The 15,167-nt window shown below is 41.8% G+C and overlaps 1 protein-coding gene and 1 long non-coding RNA gene across 13 annotated transcripts in view; both read left to right on the top strand.

Annotated features, from left to right (window-relative positions):
* aff2 (AF4/FMR2 family, member 2) overlaps nt 1–15,167 on the top strand; it is a 587,176-nt gene that overhangs the window by 173,003 nt on the left and 399,006 nt on the right. The gene's annotated exons all lie outside the window — the stretch shown is intronic.
* The window catches only part of LOC138740614 (uncharacterized), a 77,699-nt gene that overhangs the window by 22,315 nt on the left and 40,217 nt on the right, over nt 1–15,167 (top strand). The gene's annotated exons all lie outside the window — the stretch shown is intronic.

Here is a 15,167-nt window from a genome sequence, read left to right as displayed (position 1 = left end):
GTAAACTCTAATGTCAGCAACTGTGATCATCAAAGGTTATTATCGGCTATTTCACTGAAGTATTCTAAGGATGGAATGTCTGTACACCTTACCCACTGTGCTCTATGTGGACTCTGGGCCCAGAACAATGTGGTTGACTCTTAATGACCTTTTGAAATGGTTCAGGGGCATTTAAGGATTAAAGCTCCCCTTGTCCTCCTGTGAAAGATCAAGGAATTCACATGCAGCTGGATAAAACTTTGGTTAGGCCACAGTTGGAGATGACCTGACAGGATGGGAGAACAGTGGACTGATGCAGAGCACCAATAAGGGGAGAATGTCCCTGGTTGAGAAGGTGAAGCAGAGGAGACAACCCTAGGGTTGATGACCATGCCAGCAAAGGGCTCAGCAGCTGAAGGACCCACACAGGCTGTGGATGACGCAGTCAGGGCCTGCTGGAGACTGGCTTGCGGAAACCAGGTATCAGAGCCTGGATCAGGGAGGGTGATGAGGGAAAGAAGGGCTCAGGCGCTGAAGGCTTCCTGATTATATCAAAAGTTTGGATCTGGAGCTTCACGTTGCTGCTGAATCGAACTGGATTATGTACGACTGCAGAGGCTGTGGAAGCACTGGAGGTGAATCCACAGACACTCAGTGTCTCTAAGGGGTATCTCCTTTGCTTTACTTTCCCTCTAACTGTAAGGTGCACTGGGCGGTACTAATGGTGACTCTTTGTATGCCTTATGGCAGGCTGAAGGCAATTTTGTGTGATATTATGTGCTCTGTTCTATTACATGACAATAAAGGAACCTTGAATCTTGAGTTGGCGGTTTGTTTACAAAATTCTAGTTTCCCCATGACAGAAAGGATGGTGAAACTTGAAAGGGTACAGAAGAGGTTTACCAGGATGGTGCTGGTTTAGAGGGTCTGAGCTATGGGTAAAACTTGGACAAACTTAGGTTGTTTTCTCTGGAACATCGGATGGAGAGGGGATACCTGATGGAGATTTATAAAATTATAAGAGGTGAATATCTTATAGAGAGGTTGGTGCTTGGAATGGGCTATTGGGCATAGTGGTGGAAGCAGATGGAATTGTAGCATTTGAGAAGCTTCTTGATAGACACATCAATATGCAAGGAATAAAGGGGGATGGATCATGATCATGCGCAATGAGTGTAGTTTATTTGGACATCATGTGGGCCCAAGGGCCTGTTGCTATGCTGTACTCTGTTCTCTGAACGCAGCAGGGCAGGTTTCATGGAGTGTCTTGCTGGAGAGAGGGCGAGAGAGATGGCGCTGAAGGGAAATCCTGACTAAGGAGCAACTGTTGAATATGGAGTGAGGAATGGAAAAGAGGTCCAAGTCAGCAGAATGGTTATTGGGTTGGAGGATTTGTAGTGTCAAGAGATCAGGTTCAAATGGTGGGGATTAAGTGGGGGGGGGGGGAGGGTTTGTCAGGGGTCTGGAACAAGAGGGCACAACTTCAGGATTGAAGGGCACCCATTTCAATAAGAGATGCAGAGTAATTTTTTTAGACCGAGAATGGAAAAATTATAGAATTGACTGCCACGGAGCAGCTATGGAGGTCCAGACACTGAGGGTATTTAAGGCAGAGGGTGATGGGTATCTGAATAGTCAGGGTGTCGAGGGGTATGGGGAAAAGGCACAGGAGTGGGGCTGAGTGGGAGAATCGATCAGCTCATGGAATGGCGGTGCGTACTCGATGGGATATCTGTGCTGATATTTTATGGTCTTATGCTCCAAATGTGAGTGTGCTTTCAATGTAATTTGTCAACTCAGCATGCATAAATCTTCAAAAAGATCCCAATCATCCTGAACTGCTCATACGATGGTAATCTGCAGTCATTACTGAAATGGTCAGTAATAGCAAGAACAGATGACCAAGTGCTTTCAATTAGATTTATTCCATTGAGTGACAAAACTTTGTAGCTTGGAGCATTCCAAAGTAATACACAGAGCGTCATGCTGTTTGGTCTTTAAATCATTTTAATTTATATCCGTGTCCATACGCTATTTTGGAATATCTTGGGTGGTTTGCAATAATGTACCCACTGTGTGATTCTGGATGTATATTAACAAAGAACATGATTCGGAACTCAGATACGATATTGAAGAATCAAGAACATATTCACAATGAACCCTGCCTGTACCATTTTACAATACCCTCTTTGAATAGATCACACTCAAATACTGTGACCCAAATTAAAAACCACTGGTGAATTCTGTTCTCGGCCATCATACAGAGAGAGCGGCTATCCCTCCTGAAGATCCACAGCACAGGCAGAAATTTAATTACGTGGAATTTAAAATAAACAAATTCACAGCAACTGCGACAAATGACTTCTGATTATGGTTACATTATGCAAAAAGAGCTTAACCTGCGTGATTAATGCTGTGTGCAACTTCAATAAGCTCCAGAACTGCAAACACTTTTTTGTTAATTAATTATGCTTGATCATTAATTTGTCAGTGAATCCTGCTTTAAATAGCACACATTCACAAACAGATGGGTCTTTCAAAATTCAAAGCAGATCTCAAGATCAACCAAAGATTTCCCAGCAAGGGTCTCAGTGGCTGAAGGACCCACACATGCTCTGGGTGACTTGCAATGGAGGGACCTGCACGGACTACAGGCTGTTGGAGACTGGCTTGTGGAAACCAGGCATTGGAGCTATGATTTAAGAGGGTGCTGAGGGCAAGAGGGACTCCGAAGGGCCTCAGGTGCCAAAGGCTTGCTGATTGTGTCAGAGGTTTTGATCTGGATCTTGGGTTGCTGATGGATTGAACTGGAATGTGTACAGCTGCGGGAGTGCTGGAGGTGAATCCACAGATACTCAGTGCCTCTGAAGTATTCTCCTTTGCTTCTCTTTCTCCTATTGTTAGGGGTGCCAGGTAATGCTCATGGTGACTCTTGTCTGCCTCTGGAACCTTTGAACTTTTGAAGTTGAGCAGCAGAGAGGCATATTATGAGAAGGGTGACATATTCTCTCTGGGCACTGGGCAGAGAGCAGGGGTAGAGGTCCAGTTGCAATGTCTTTCAAGGAATGGGTGTGATAGCCAAATGGCCTCTGCCTGTACTTCAGGGCTTTCTGATTTTGTGTTGGACCAAAGTTGAGTTGTTCTCTCAGGAGCTCCACTTTCCCATTGGGATGTCCTTTGGATAATTTACGTTGATTGGATAGATATAACAGTACATCAGAAAGCGGTGGCTGTGTTTGATATTTACTTCCTTTTCCTTGCAGACTTGGCAAGCATGTTTGGTAACTTATTGCTTATCCCTGTTACTCCCACCAAAGAATTGCTTTTGCTCTGTGGTGATGTTCTCTCTGGGGTATCAGAGCATGAATGGACAGCCAAAATCTTTACAAGTTACAGTGGTGTGTGATTGGAATTTGATGGTGAACTATCGTCCTTTCTGATAGTTATGGTTACAGGTATGGAGGGACTAGTGAAGAATCCTGCCAAGGCCTTGCATTTTGTCAATGGGACATACTATGCAGATCATGGTGGGAAGTGACCAAAACGATTGATGCTTGTCAAGCAGGTTGCTTTATCTTGGATGTCCAAAGTTCAAATTTATTGTCAGAGTACATACATGACATCACATACAACCCTGAGATTCTTTTTCCTATGGGCAAGACAGAATTACTATTAAATGGTAGTGCAACTAAAACTGTACACAACATAAACATTTAAACAAATAAAGAATTGTAAACAAACTGACCGTGGAGTATAGATAGAAACAAAATCAATGAAGTGCATAAGTAAGAGTCCTTAAATAAGTTCCTGATTGAGTTTGTTTTTTGAGGAGTCTGATGTTGGAGGATTAGCAGTTCTTCCTGAACCTGATGGTATAAATCCTGTGGCACCTATACCTCTTTCCTGATGGTAACAGTGACAAAAGAGTGAGTGGTGGGTGAGGTGGATCTTTGATGATTGCTGCTGCTCTCCGACAGCAGCGTTCCCTGTAGATGTTCTTGATGGTGGGGAGTGATCAGCCTGTGATGTCCTGGGCTGTGTCCACTACCTTTTGTAGGGCTTTACACTCAAGGCTTGGTTTCTCCATTCCAGACCATGATGCAGCTGGTCAGTGCTCTTTCCACCACGCATCTGCAGAAATTTACCAGAGTTTTTGGACCTACAAACTCCTGAAGAAGTAAAGGTCCTGACCTACTCTCTTCATGATGTTATTAGTGTGTTAGGTCTGGGAAAGATCCTCTGTGATAATGACTTCCAATAACCTAAATTTGCTCACCCTCTCCACTTCTGATCCCACAATGAAACCTGGATCATACTCCTCTCATTTTCTCTTCTTGAAGTCCACAATCAGCCTATTGGTTTTGGTGCCATTGTGAAGCTGTTGGTGGTGCACCATTCAGCCAAGTTTTCAATTTCCCTCCTGAGTGCTGACTCATCACCCCTTTTTATACAGCCCATTACTGTGGTATCCCCAGTGAATTTGTTGTTGCTGTTATCATACCGAGCCACACAGTCATAGGACGTTTGAGTAGATATTTCTTCCCCACAGCCATCAGCTTTCTGAATGAACCCTATAAATGTTCGTCTCACGTTGTCCTTGAAAGACACTGCATGCAGTCATAACGTGATCTTGCTATTGTGCTTCTTAATGCATTAATTAGCCTCCACAATCATGAATTCACTGCAGTTGTGGTGGTCTGCCCTGGTGAAGGGGGCTTGCTTTGACAAGTGTGGCCTCTGTGACTTCTGTCACTTCCATGATCCTGAGGGTTATAACGATGATAATAAGTTTATTGTTATACACATTGTGCCCAAATTCTTACTTGTAAAGAAAAGGTATAATAATAGACAAATTGAATTAGATTAAAAGAGACAATAAATTTATGAGGTAGATGTAAATATTCACAGGAATACTAGTGACTTGTAATAGTGTGAAAATCATCCTTTTGTTCTGTCAGAACAGTCCCTGATTAGTGTGCCAAGGGGAGGTTCAAGAGTCTGATAGCTGTTTGAAGAAACTGTTATTGAACCTAGAGGTGCTGGTTTTCAGGCTCCTCTACCTTCTGCCTGAAGATGGCAGTGAGAAGAGGTTGTGACAAGGGTGATGGGGGTCCTTTATGATGTTGATTGCCTTATTGAGGCCAGCGCCTCGTATAGATGTCTGCAATGGATGTGAAGTGAGAGTTGGTGATGGGGCTGGGTATGCTTGCCTCTGTCTGCAGCCTTCTGCATTTCTGGGCAGTCGAATTCCCAAACCAGGCTGTGCCACAACCAGTCAGCATACTTTCCACAGCGCATTTGTAGAACTGTGTAAGAGTATCCAATATCATGGCAAATCTCCCCAAACCCCTTGGGAAATAGAGATGCCTTCTTCTTGTTGCCTTGTTGTTCTGGTTCCAGGAAGGATCTTCTGAAATATTGAGATCCAGGAACTTAAAGGATCTGGCCCTCTCCATCTCCTTCCCCATCAATGCAGACCTTAACCTCACCTTCCTAAAATCAACAATCACCTCCTTGATCTTGGTGATGTTGAAAGCAAGATTGTGGTTCTGACATCACCCAGCCAGGTTCTCAATCTCCATCATCATTTCCAGTTATTCGGCCAACAGCAGTGGTGTTGACAGCGAATTTGTGAATTGAGTTGGAACTGAACTTAGCTGGACAGGGAGTAGAGCAGGCATGAAGCATGCAGCCATGGTGTGCCCCAGTGTTGATGGTCAGGGAGGAAGAGGTGATGTTTCCAATCCTGCCAGTTTTGGTCTTGGCTTTGCTCACTAGCCATTGATGGGAAATGCTTGACCCTTTATATGCAAGACCAACCCAGACTCTCTCACCTGCTCTGCGCTCAGTCTTGAGCTGTGGAGAATTTTTGCCGGCTGATGTTGTTGGTCTGCTAGTCCTTTGTGCTTTTGGAGCTTCATTGTCTAGACTGCGATGAAAATTGCACTGACTTACAATATTACGTAGCCTCAGAGAATTTGTCACCAGATCTTGAAATTGACTCAATGACATAGTCAAAATTCCTCTCCACTGGTTTAATAAGTGCTCTGTCATTGTCTCCTCAACATGTACAGTGGTATTGCATGCCTTAGGATCACAAAAATGGCATAAGTCACAGAAGAACAATTTAAATAAAGTTAATGGCAGTACAATAGAAGGCCCTTCTAGCCCATTGAAACCTGTCCTCTCCAATTACACCCCATTAACCTACCGACCCCATATGTTTGAAAGGTGGGAGGAAAATTGAGTACTAAGAGAAAAGCTATGCAGTTACGGGGAGAACATACAAACTCTTTAGAGACAGTGGTGGAATCAAACCTGGGTTACTGGCACTCTAGTGTGGCACTAAACGTTACTCTAACTGTGCAAGCATGATTTAAGCAACAGTGTCTTGGATTGTTGAAGCAAATCCCCATCACTATGGCTAGGGTCACCACAATTGCCAAGATTTTATGATTGCAGAGGATAATTAATTTCTGAAAATCAGCTCAGTGAAAGAAGCAGAGGCCCCAGGTAAGCAAACCCTTATATAAACAGAAGGCAGTGGGGAACAGTCCAGTTTGTTTACATTGCTGTGGTTTCCTCAGACAAGAGGCATGCTCTGTGTTTACAAATGTGCTCACGTCTAATATTGACTTCAGCTCTGTGGAATGTAATGGGTCTGAGAGACAGCACATCTTTAAAAATAGCATATTCTCACGCAAGTCTTTTACAGGGATCTTGCATAGTACTGGGGTAACGTACATTGTACATCGGAAGGCCCCCTATTCAGAAGCCAATGAAGAACATCCCTTTGAACTGACATTGGAAATAAACCAGAGTTCTCCATACAGCCAATCGCTACTCAATCACCTTGGCGGGCTGCTTTGAAAATTCTTTCTACATTTAATAGGATGGGCATCTTCTTGCTTTCTTCTTTCTAATGAACAAGATTGGTTGTAGTTAACCTCCCCGTCAGTATAAGAGGTTGAAGGATGTTTCTGAAGATCCTGGGATGGCACGGTGGGTGTAGCGGTTATAGCACCAGCGATTAGGACGGGACCAGGGTTAGAATCCTGCACTGTCCGTCGGGAGTTTGAATGTTCTTCCCGGGTCTGTGTGTGCTTTCTCCTGGGGCTTCGGTTTCTCCCACCATTCAAACCATACTGGGGGTATAGGTTAATGGGGTGTAAATTGAGCGGCACAGACACAAAAGCCAAAATGGCATGTTACTGAACTGCATGACTAAATTTAATCCTGGGGCCTTCATATCAACACAGTCATGAATAAGTCTCAGCAGGGGCTATACTCCATTTGGAGTTTGAGGAAATTTGCCAAGACTCTTGCAAATTTCCACAGGGGTTCTGTGGAGAGTTTCTGACCGTCTGGAATGGAGGTGCCAATGGACAGGACAGGAAAAGACTACAAAGGGATGTAAATTTGGCCAGAGCAGTAGTCTTCACTGTTATCTACAAGAGTCAATGTCCCAAAAATGCAGCCTTATCAAGGGCCCTCATCCCACCAAGCCATGCCCTCTTCTCGCTGCTACCATCAGGAAGAAGATACAGAAGATGAACACCCAATGGTACAAAAACAGCTTTTTCCCCTCACCATCAGATTTCTGAATAGACAATGAACCACAGGCACTACTTCACTTTTTCTCTTCTTTTCCACTAAATGATTTAAAAAAAATATATAGCATAGTAATTTATTGCAATTTTGTACCAGTAATTTAATTTTTAATTTAGACATACAGCATAGTAACAGGCCCTTTCAGCCCGTCCCGCTCAATTACCCCCATGGATTCAAACCCTGGTCACTGGCACGGGAACAATAGTATGCTAACCGCCGCACGAACCATGCCACCCTTAAATGTAGACAGGCAGCTCTTCAATATTTTATTCAGATACCTGCTTACATTTAGCCCATACCTTGATGATGCGCTCAGCCCAAAACATTGGCTATTTATCTTCTTCACTTCTATAAAAAATACACTGTTTGACCTGCTGAATTTGTCCAGCAATTGTGTTTTTACTTCAATCATGGCATCAGCAGACTTTCGTATTTTACTTCATGACAATAAATTCTAATTTGGATCCTCATGTTAAAATGTTAAACCTACATACAGCAAAGATATTTTCTGTGGAAGTGAATCACTAAGACTCTCAGCCTAAGGTCTTCCATATCTCGTTGTCACAGTCTGACTTGAGGTCAAGTGTCCAACAGCAACAATATGTCCATCACATGTTTATCCTCCTGGACAGATTTAAACCCAGAGATTCTTGGTGAGGCCTGCTACTCACTGCTCATCAGAATACAATTCTCCTCCATCATGGTCTCTAATTCCTGCAAAATATGTGAACACTGCCCACCATTCCATATGCCAGGCTCGTTATCAAGAATCTCTTATGACTTATTTTCCATTTACCATCAAAATTAAATAAGAGTGCTTGATGTAATGATGAAAAACTTTGAAACACAACATAATATAGATTGTCATAGACTGCGGCCAGAAAAAGTGGATAGGAAATAAGTTCAAGTGTCATGTACCAAAGATGCAAAGTGATAGAGGTTGGTTTGCGAGCAGACCACTTACACATCTCATACACAGTACAATTAAGATGCTGTATAAATGTACAGGGGAAGATCCGTTGGTACGAGCAAAGGCAACATAGTTTACTCTTTTAGGTTAATAAAATGTTCAATAATTGAGGAATCAAGTGAAAATGATTGGGTGAGGGGTGGTGTTTGGAATTAGATGAGAATTGAGTAAGAACATTCCTACCCTGAAATTGGTTGGGGAGAGGATTTAAGCTGGTGGCACATTCCTTCGTTACATTTAAAAATAGCTGAAAATATACTTTATATTGAAAACAAGATCTTGGGTCATGTGCTATAAAGCATCTGATCCAACATGATGGGCTAAATGGCCGCCTTTCATATTATAAAATGCAATGGTGCCGCAACCCAAGATATTGGGCATCTTTGATCTACGGCAGTAATTCAAAATCACACTTGCTACCTCCCAGCTCTCCTCATTTCAGATGATCAGCAAGACCCTCTTTCTCTCACAAATCTACTCGTAAGTCCATCCAATATTATTTGAGTGGCCTGGTTTGTGTCGGAGTATATTTCCCATCTCGGCACCCTCCAGACTTTCTCTTCAGTTCCATGGTAAATTTATTGGTGGCCGTGCTACTACGGGCTTTTCAAACACTTCCATGATCTTAATGATTTCTATCAGGTGAGCTCTGCTTTCTCTTCTCCAGAGAAATGAGTGGCCTGTTCAACCCTTCACTTCATATCATTGCCAAATGCTGAATAGTTCAACAGCTGCAGAGTTTATTGAGATGACAACACTACCTGTACAAATTCAGCACCACAAAATCCCATTCACTAGAGGAGCAAGGTCAATGATGCATGGAAGAAATAATAGAAAACAAGGAGTGTTACTCAGTGAATAAATCTAACTATTGCATCCAACCTACCAGTCAACCAGAAGAACAGAGTCTCATGTGAATAGCATTGCAGCATCTAGTCAGTATTGCCACAAGACTGCAACATAAAATGAAAATACCTGTTGAAATAAATATTCCTCAAAAATCCATGATGCCAGGTTTTTTTTGGGATGTAGCCAGAATATCCCCAACAATGATTTGGTTTGGATATGAAGTTAGCAGGAGTGGTGGGCTTGAGTTACAGGGAAAGGCTGATAGGGCTGGGTCTTTTTTCCCTGGAGCGTAGGTGGGGGGGTGACTTTACAGACATCTCTAAGATTGTGAGGGGCATGAATAAAGTGAAGTTCACGGTCTTTAGTCCCCAGGGAAGGCAATTCTAGACCTAGGGGGCAGAGGTTTAAGCTGAGGTCTCCCCCGAAACAGATGAAACTGTCCCCCCTCCTGATTATGATCACTTTCTTTCCCCTTATGGTGTCCCCAGCCCTGAGCGCATCAAGTGGCATAGTGCACTATTTTTAAAATGCCCTCGGATCAAGCCGTATTTATTAGGCTTAACATTGCGAGCACGGTTTTCTTCCCATGGCCATCTCAGCCGGTTTTACCACATGCCTATTATTCAGAGGATGGTGTGAACCTCTGATGTGGTACTGTGGACAAGCTTTCCAACTGTGCACTAATGAACAAAACATGAGGTTTATCATTTTTTTTGTATGATATAATTATAAATGATATTACCAAGCTATGGTTTTTGGGTTTAGAATTTTAAAGATAAGCCTGCAATAAAAACACAATCTAGACACATCATTCCTGAGACAAATGAGAGTCCTTCACATGTGAGAATATAAGAACAGAGAAACAGGAGCAGGAGTTGGCCATCTGGGCCACGCAACCTGCTCCACCATTCAATAATGTCATCGATGATTTAGCTGTGGACTCAAATACCACCACCTGCCATTTTTCCAAAACCCCCCAAAAAAATCAATCTAACTCTGTCTTAAATATATTTAATAAAACAACCTCTACTGCTTCCTTGGGCAGTGAATTCCACACATTCACTACTCTCTGGCAAAAGCAGTTCCTCCTCACCTCTGTCCTAAATCTGCTCCCCTGAATCTTCAGGATATGTCCCCTAGTTCTAGTTTCCAACAATATTCCTTCCACTATATTAATAATTTTATTTGTTTCTTTATGATCACCTCTCAAGTGATGTAGTTTTGAGGTGTTGAAGGGTAGGGGGGACTTAACCATTAGTACATGCAAGACTAGTGTTACTTCATTCTGAGACCAGCTTTTTGGTGCCAGCACAAAATATTGGAGGCCAAGAACTGAACAATAATGTATTCACTACAAATTTATTCAGTGCTAAACAAGCCCTTGGTTACTGGAAGACAATACACCCAGCGCACATTGTATTTCCATGACAGTTTAAATGTGTTAAACAATGGTTTCTTCTCTGGTTTTATACTCATCGGTGAAGACCAGTTCCTCTTCAAGCCAGCAAGCTTCACTAAAAAGTCAACTCAGCAACAGTCATTTCATTTTCTCTTCCTTTGGATGGTCTAAATTTACCTGCTATCTTTAATGTGAGTGGAGGTTCCGAAGACATAATCTGGGCTAACACTCATAAAATGAGTCGAGGTGCTGTCATTTTGGTGTGATGTCAGTGTAATGCCTTGGATGCTCTCTTGAATGAATGTGAAATATCCCATAAAATCTTTTTCCAAGGCAAAGGGATCACCACTGACATCCTGACCAATGTGCATACTAAAAATAAAAATCCAGTCAGTTCCACAAACAAACAAACTGGAGGCACTGGAAATTTGAAATGAAAACTTGCGCACACATGCTAGATCCCATTCCCATCAATTTATGGAGTCCCAATTACTCGTTGAACACATACCAAACTGTGCTCCTTCTGACCCCCATGGTATTTGTTTTTCAATACCATGCCCATACCTTGATAAAGCTTGAAATGCTGATTTCTTTATCTTTGTTCTATAAAATACACTGTTTGACGTACTCAGTTTCTCCAGCGTTGCGTTATCACCTCAATCATGGTTTCTGCAGACATTCGTGTTTTACTCCACACTAATCTAATCCTTCCCTACCTCACACCCATAACCCTTTATTTTTCTTACATCCATGTGCCGACTTAGAGTCTTTTAAATACCCCTGTTATACCAGCCTCCACTACCACCCCCAGCAATGCATTCCAGGCACCCACTGCTCTGTGTGTATAAAAAACATACCTCTGTCATCTCCCCTAAGCTTTCCTCCTCTCACTTTAAACAAATGCCCTCTGGTATTTGCTACTGTTTCCTCTGGAAAACTGGATCACAGTCAATACATTAAAATGAAAAGGCTGCACAAGGACAGGGCTGAACATTTGGGGCCACCTAACATTGGGGCAACTTGTCCAATAGCATCGGTGAAAAGAAACAGTTAAGCCTTCAGGTCTGTGGTGTTTCATTGCAGCTGCGAAAGGAGGTAAACAAGTTAATTATCAATGGCAGAGAAGGTCATAATGTTTTCTTAGTTCCTGAGCTGCATTGTAACATTGATGACACGTCACTGCCAGTAAAAGTGGTTTGCAAAATCTTAGATGCATGGAAGAGGCTGTCAAAATGCAAATCTCTTTTTTCCTTCCTCCTTTTCTTTTTACAGTGAACGTGACATGAAGAATCTGAAACACCCAGATGTTGAACTGTTAGATGTGCACTTGTTGAGCAGCTATGTTAATTCTTGCTGCTACAATTCTCAGACACAGTTTTGTGCCAGCATTTACTGTAATGAACTGCTATATCAACAATATCATTTCAACACAGCGGAAACTCTGTGAGGGAAAATACGTTTCAGGGTAATAAGTGAGGGCAACTGGCCTCCTACGATGTAAGAATATATGAAAGGCATCATGAGAAATGTTGAGGTATAATTGCAGATGCCAGTTACCATCTGGATTGGCTGAACATTTCTCTGAAGGTTTTCATTCACCTTGAGCAGTGTCTTATCCTGGGGAGTGTCTTCAACTGACTTGAGGGTATGCTAACAGGACTGCAGGTGTTGGAATCTGGCACACAAAATTGGAGGGTCATGCAGAAAAACCATGGTGGATGTTTCAGACAAGAGTTACTTCATGATTTTCTGATGTGCTCTAGTTATGCACAAGGTATTTGGTCAGTGAATTGAGAGGGTGTTAATGTTTCCATAACCAGTGGCTGCTAAGTACCACCATTGATTCCATTACCGACTAATAGTCACACCTCAAGCACAAGATTACATTCAGTTTTACAATACAAACAAACTATTGCCATATTTCCATGTGGATTTATAAAACAGTTAACACCACTGAATGTCGAATTTAAGAAGATAATGATACAGCACTTTAATTCTGTTTTGGTGAATGTGAACTCATTTTAAGACTTCTTATATATCATATAAAGGATTTTGATGGTGATTATTTTAATACGATAATGTATGTTTATTTTTAAATTGTAGGAATCATTTTGAATATAGAGAAAATGTTAAATGTCTTGCCTACACCTAACATCTGCTTTAAGTTTGCTACATCTTTCCTTGTGGCTAAAGTTTACAACTTACAAGGAAAAATAGAAATGGGAGATGTTGTCGTAGTGTTGACAGACGATGGAAAATGTTGGCATAAATACAATCAAAAATAAGATGGGCAGGAAGTATTCAAGGATGCCCACTGTGTTAAAGTTTGTATGTCTGCCAGCATATACAATCAGAAGATGGTATTTATCTTGAATCTGCTCCATTATTCAACTTTACCACATCTGCTTTGTATCGTGACAAAATAATAATGAATGATTTTGTCCACTGTGCTTATAACCAGAATCAGAATTTATCATGATGAACACATCAGGATATCTATTGCTGCGGCATTGCAAGTGTAAATATTGCTATAAATTGCATTAAATAAAATAAATTAGTGCAAATGAAGAGAAAGTGAGGTAGCGTCTGTGGTTCATTGTCCATTCAGAAAGCTGATGACAGAAGGGAAGAAGCTGTTTTTGTACCATTGGTTGTTCGTCTTCAGGCTCCTGTGCCTCCTTCCTGATTAGTACCAGTGAGAAGAGGGCGTAGCCTGAGTTGTGAGGGTCCTTGAAGATAGAGGGTGCTTTATTAATGTCGACGTCCTCGATGAAGTTAAGAGTGATGCCATTATGGTACTGGCTGAGTTCACAACTCTCTGTAGTATTTTCCTGTCCTGTGCAATGGCACCTCCATACCAATCAGTGATGCAACCAGTCAGAATGCTCTCCAACCTGTAGAAATTTGCAAGAGTCTTTGGTGACGTACCAAAATCAAACAATCATGCAAATCATACAATGACTCTAATCAAATTATTCATTCATTATTCACTCGTTATCGCCAACCCTTATGTGAATGAACTTTTGGGATTATTTCCCCTGTAATAACTAGATTATTGCCATTGCTGTCAGACAGCTTGTGCTGTAGATATGTTTTTTTAAAATGTTTTGTAGAAAAAAATGCATCACCCAAGGAGGCAGTCGTGATGTGATACCTCTGGGAACAGAGCTGTGGAGAGATTCCTCAATGTGTGTCTGGCAATTTACTGTTTGATGAATACATGAGGTAACAGGAAATGTGTAGCAGCAAGCAAGCAGAATTTTTACTCCCAGGGTCAATGGGTCCCGACAGCTTTGTGGTCAATAATATCTCATTAGAAGGTTTTTAAAAAAAGTATAAATAACTAAAAATATTCACTGCAGTTGGAGATGGGTCACTTCCAGGAATCTCCAGGATTCCTTAAAAGATCAAGGCAACACCGTAGTATAGCGGTCAGCGCACAGCTATTACAGCGCCGGAGATGCAGATCCGATTCTGCCGCTGTCTCTAGGTTCTTCCTTAAGTTCTCATGAGTACTCTGGTTTCCTCCCACACTCAAAAATGAATTGGGGTTGTAGGTTAATTGGTCACAAACATGATTGTATTTTGGTACCATAGGCTTGTTGGCCAGAGGGGCCTGTTACTGTCCAATGTCTCTAAATTAAAGAATAATATAAATTTAAAAGATTGTCCTGTGATATAAACAGTCATATACAAGAAGGCAGAAACCATATATCTTACTGAATGTGAATGACTGAGGCTTTGACTTAAAAAGATTGCAAACCATTTATCTTAAGTAATCCAAGGAGCAATTAGTCTCTGAATGCAGGAACATAAGAATTACATCAGGTGGCCTTGTTATATTATTAACATGGAATCTAAAGCAGAAAGCCAAGTTAAAACGTGGCAAAAGTGGATAGTTGGCAGGAGCTCTGGCAGGCAATCTGTACTGGGGATAGGAGGAGGGTGAAGCATCTCCCAAATGGGTTCTGATCTCTCCTGTGAAATGTGGGTGAGAAGGCTGCAAAAATACTTATTTTTGCACCAATTTTTAAGCATCCCTCCAGTGCTTTGCATAACCTAATCAGAATCAGGTGTCATGAAATTTGTTTGTTGTGGCAGGATATTGTGTCAAACAAAGTGCAAACATTACTATAAATTTCAATTAGGTAAATACAAGATTTAAAAAAAGTAGTGCAAAAAAAGATAAAAAGTGAGGTGGTGTCCATAGGTTCCCCACTATCGAGAATATCTATGGGCAACTATCAAGGATCCTTGTCACCCACCACATGCTCTGTTATCACTGCTGCCATCAGGAAAGAGGTATAGGTGCCACAAGATTCACACCACCAGGTTCAGGAATGACTGCTACCCCTCCAT

Source organism: Narcine bancroftii, chromosome 8 (assembly GCF_036971445.1).
Source record: "Narcine bancroftii isolate sNarBan1 chromosome 8, sNarBan1.hap1, whole genome shotgun sequence".
NCBI classification, from domain to species: domain Eukaryota; kingdom Metazoa; phylum Chordata; class Chondrichthyes; order Torpediniformes; family Narcinidae; genus Narcine; species Narcine bancroftii.
Note: the sequence above shows the minus strand (reverse complement) of the source record. Positions and strands in the feature narration are given on the sequence as shown.